Below are 5,658 nucleotides of genomic sequence, written 5' to 3'. Positions count from 1 at the left end.
AAAGTCGATATACACATATACAAATTTTGAATATATAAAAAAATTGGTCATTCAACGACCACAACTATAACTATATGTCTCTATCGGTATCTATGACTATGTCGCATCATCAAAATTGGTCCTCTTCAAAGTAGTACGTGGCTTTGCAGGTGGTTGCACAAGGACAATTCAATTGTTGAATCAAATATATTTTCTCACTATAACATCAAAATAACTAAATATTGAACTCTAAATTGTTTGAAGTTCAAATATTTATTACCTCATCTCTGTCTTCTGCAATTGGGTGAGGTTGAGGATCAGTGGGATGTCCTAAAGGGGGTTGTAACTGGTAAAACAATATTAATACATGTTAATAACATATATGTCAAATAACACATAATAACTAAAAATGAATAGACTAAAAACCTAAAGCATACCGGAGCCTCAGATGGATGTGTTGTGGTCATAGGAGACAAAGCCACAGATGAATCAGTTACGACCATTTCCTATATCCATGGTAAGTGATCCAAAAGGAGCTAATTAGAGGGTTTCAACTCCATTGTGCACTTAGTGAAAAGGAGTTGATCTAAGACAGGCATACCTTTTTCCTTGGTCATGTTGGATCCCATAATATACATGTAGGACTTTTACTGAAATGGAATGGTAGAATAATAGTAGGAAGTTTGGAAGGGGCCTGTAGTAGGTTAAAGACAATTATACAAGTCAATAACCCAAAATTGTTGGCAAACTAGATAAAACAAATATTTTTAACATATGTAGAACAAATGCACATCGAAGCCTCATATAGTTCTCTTGTAACCTGAGGAGGCCTAGTCGAATCTGATGCAACTATTACCATTTCCTGTATGAAAAATGATAACATATGATATAGACATAAGAGAATTTAGTTATTTCGAATAGGAAAGAATGTAATCCAAAGTGAATATGAAGATGTCACCTCTTCCCTCTACTGAACCTCATCGACATTGGGTGTAGTCATTAGTTTCGTAAACCCCATATGTTTCTGTATATAGAACAAATAAATTAAGTGCATTTATCAATATATACATATACATGTTTAATCATAATGCATTTCAACAAATGAATTTAAATTATACTGAATTACCTTCTTTTGTTTGGGTGTCTGAGAGGATATATTTTTCTGCCTCAGAGTGCTAGAGGATGACTTTCTTACATAAGATATCCTCAAGGCAGGTGGGGTAAACTAATAGAAAAAAATTAACATAAGGGAAAAGAGCATGTATTTAATATATCACTTAAATAAAAAATATATAAATCTAAATGGTATCGCATCGCTATCTTGGCCAAAGTCAATGGCTGAAAGCGTGATATCATCAAGTTGGGACATCTTAGCCATTGATAAGCCCTATAAAACACCAAGTAATGATACATATAATTAACAAAAGATATTTTGAAACCAATGTATTATTATATTTTTAACAAATTTACAAATCTTTACCTCTGGTGGCGAAACTACTCATGATGGTGGAGTCGACTAAAAAGTATGTGGTGTACTCCCACCACCTAATGCACCCTGTAGTGCATTTTATTTATGTCACTTTAAATTGTTATAAAAATATTTTTTTATTTATTTTTATAAGATTTAGTCACTCTATTGATAACATGTCATAAACAAAATTAAACACACATGTGTCTGGTAGAGAGGGTACAACATATTGATCAGTTCATCGGTGAGGGCCACATCCTCTATAGTGGAAGCATGACATCTACTCCTGCAACATGTATACAAATGATATGTCGTACTATCCTTGTCCGTGTCAATGTCTACACCAGAGCATACACCTTGGCAGGTGGGGCACATATGCTGAATGGGTTGGCAAGGGACAAATGATGCATCAGATGACATCAATGAAGGAGGTGCCGATGATGAAGGAGGTGCCATAGGTGCTGGTATATCCTCTACTCTGACCAAATGTGTGCCATGCTAAACAATGACATCAGTCAATGATGCAGTTGCCTGAAGAGTCTGTAATTCCATAGACTCCTTCAAGGATATAGGGACAGTGACATGAACCATTGTTTTAGGTGTTGTATGCCTCCTATGTTGTGGCTCTACCACCTATGGGCCCCAGGTCTATGCTACATAGAGCCTCTCCCTCTACCTTGAAATAGTTGGATGTCAAAGTAATTCAGCTTCTTGTCGAGGATAAACTCACAATACAACTTTCTCAAAAAATATAGAGGCACCTCCCAATTATTACAAGGTGGTTTTTCAAATACCATATACCACCTATCCCAAAAATCTTCTTTCAACCTAGCATGAACACACCAATGTATAGGAAACCGAGTCACATTTAGTTCTAGGTTGTTACTAGTAACGGGATCGGTGAAAAGAGCACATATGTCAGCTTTATGTATGCCCTTTTTTTTAACTTGATCATATGACAACCCATCCGCATAAAATGTTTGACATCTATCCCTTCATGAACCCCATTTTTTAACCTCTCTAGATACCTCATTTGTACTATTAGCCATTGTTTCTAGTGTTCTAGCTAGGGTTGAGTGGTTCTCAAGCCTAGAGGACCTCAACCTATTCACCAATATAGAAATTTGGGCACTATTTTTGTGTAAGGTGATTGATGAGATCCTCTTGTGTGGCATCTACATGATCTAATGGAGGATGTGGAGGGTTTTAGGGTGGTGGTGGTTGTTGAGGAGCAACATTTTGAGTATTTTGAGGGTTTTCTTATGTTGCTTGTGAAGGAGGAGGTCTTTGTTGTCTATTTTGTTTTGGGGGATTGCTTGAAAAATCTGACATCAAATTAATAAAAGCAAAACTTAAATCAATTAAAAAACCCTCCTTCAATTAAAATGCAATAAAAAATAATCAAACCAATCAAATCTTACATATTCGACGAGGTTCCATTGTTGAAAATTTCTCTCAATGTTGGTAAAATCTAAAATAATTGCAAACCCATGTGGGTTCGATGGTTTTTTGGCTTTCCCTTGTTATTGTTCACTTGGTTTTGGTGTTGAGAATTGTTGGTGATGAGGAATAATTTATGTCATACCGAAGATGATGAGGAGCCCTTGCAAAGGAGGAATTTTTTCAAGACCAGATGTAAGGTATTTGGTAAGTGTTGTAAAGTCATTATTGATAGTGGTAGTTGAGATAATCTTATTTTGGAGGAGATGGTGAATAAGTTGAAGTTGGAGAGATTAAAGCATCCTAAGCCTTATAAAATAGTATGGATTTAGGATGATCATAAGATACTAGTAATTGACCAATGTTTGGTGAAATTGAAAATTGGATCTTATCATGATGTAGTTTTGTCTTATAATATGCCTATGGTTATTTTTCATATCTTATTGGGTAGACCTTGGCCATTTGATAGATAGATAATACATGATGGGAGGAAGAACATATACACTATTATTCGAAATGGGATGAAGCAGACCTTGTTACCCTTGGAGGAGCCTTTGAAGAGTGAAGTTTGTACAAGTGCTAGAATCTATTTAGTGGATGGAAGGAAATTCCTAGATGGGATGAGACATGATAATGTGATTTTTGCCTTAGTTCTTAAGAAGGCTGAGAATCAAGAGCATGAATAAGAACAACCAAAAGAAATAAAATATTTTTTGACAAAGTATGGAGACATCATTTCAGATAATATACCTGATGGATTATCTTCTATGAGAAGTATTAGTCATTGCATTAACCTAATTCTTGGAGCTAGTTTGCCTAATAAAGTAGCACACTGAATCACACCAACAGAGAATGAGGAATTGAATAGACAAGTGTAGGAATTATTGAGGAAAGGTTTGATCAAAGAAATTTTGATTCCTTGTGCAGTGCCAATAGTGTTAGCACCTAAGAAGGATGAACAATGGAGGATGTGTACCTACTCTAGAGCAATAAACAAGATCAGAGTGAAGTACGTATTTTTCTTGACTAGGATGGGTGACATAATGGATTGATTGAGTAGAGCCAAATACTACACAAAGATAGAATTGAAGAGTGGATACCATCAGATCAAAATCATAAAAGGAGATGAGTGAAAGACAACATTCAAGACAAATGAAATACTATGTTAGTGGTTGGTGATGCCTTTTAAACTGAGTAATACACCAAGTACTTTCATGAGATTAATGAATGAGGTATTGAAGAAATTATTGGGTAAGTTTTTTATTGTGTACCTAGATGAGAACTTGATTTTTAGTAAGACAAAGGAAGAACATAGGTTACATTTGACACAAGTTTTGCAGAGGTTGAAAGAAGAAAATTTGTTGATAAACATTACGAAGTAGAGTTTCATGAATAGAGAGTTAGTATATTTGGGGTTTGTGATATCTGTGGATGGATTAAAGATGGATCTTGAGAAGGTAAGATAAATTGTTGAATGGCCTACACATAAAAGTATTGGAGAGGTAAGATCATTCCATGGATTGGCTAGTTTCTACCAAAATTTTATTAGAAATTGTAGTTCAATTTGTAGCCCTATGACAGAAGTGATGAGAGGAGATAGGAAGGATTTCAAGTGGATGACTGAAGGGAATAGGAGTTTTGAATTATTGAAGCAGAAGGTGAGAGAGCAGCTCGAGTTGGCTTTATAGGATTTTAGCAAAGTATTTCAAGTAGACTGTGATGCAAGTGGGAGTGCAATTAGAGTAGTATTAAGTCATGAAAGAATAGTAATAGCATATTATAGTGAAAATTTGAATAATGCAAGGAGGAGATATTATGTGTATGATCAAGAGTTTTGTGCCATAATTCAAGCATTGAAGAAGTGGAGACATTGTTTTTTTCCTAAGGAGTTTGTGTTGTATACTAATCACCAAGCTTTGCAAGATTTGAACAGTTAGAGTAAGCTGAATCAAAGACACACGAGATCGGTGGAGTTCTTGCAGAGTTACAACTTTGTTCTGAATCATAGAAGTGGAAAGTCAAATAGAGTTGTTGAATCTTTGAGTAGAAGGAGGAATTTATTGATAGATATGAGAGTGGAAGCATTAGGTTTTGAGGAATTGAAGAACTTCTATGAGGATAACATTGATTTTGTAGAACCTTGGAAACCTTGCAAGGAACCAGTTATGGTGGATAGAAGTAACTAGTTGGTCTATTTCATTCAAGATGAGATGTTGTTCAGAGCAGTTTAGTTGTGTATACCTAGCAGTTCCTTGAGAGAAATTTTGATAAAGCAGAAGCATAGTGGAGGATTAGCTAGACACTTTGGTGTTGATAATGGTGGGATTTGCATGAAGATTGCATTAATGATATGTCATGTTGTCATTGATGTCAATTAACCGGTAATGATATTATTGTAATATTGTTATTGTAACCAGTAGGAATAATTTGTAGAGTGAACCAGTAACTAGTGTAAACCTTATCTATTGATGTAACCGGTAAACCCTACCTATTGCTTTTGATAAACCCTAACCGATTAAGTTTAGTGAATTGGCTATATTAGTTTATGATCTGATGATGAGCGGTAATGATTATGACACGTATGATTATTGTATGAAGACAATTTCAAGAGACTTTGGCAAGTTTTTGTAATGGTTTTTGTCTAGGGAATGAGCAAATGTATTTCGTATAATGCAAAGAGCATGATGAGTTACTAAGTTCGATGAAGCGGTGATCAAGGAGCAATCGAGGTTTTCTTGATTGATGTGCAAAGATTATTATGTAATCCAATG

The sequence above is a fragment of the Cryptomeria japonica genome, chromosome 7 (assembly GCF_030272615.1).
Source record: "Cryptomeria japonica chromosome 7, Sugi_1.0, whole genome shotgun sequence".
NCBI classification, from domain to species: domain Eukaryota; kingdom Viridiplantae; phylum Streptophyta; class Pinopsida; order Cupressales; family Cupressaceae; genus Cryptomeria; species Cryptomeria japonica.
Note: the sequence above shows the minus strand (reverse complement) of the source record.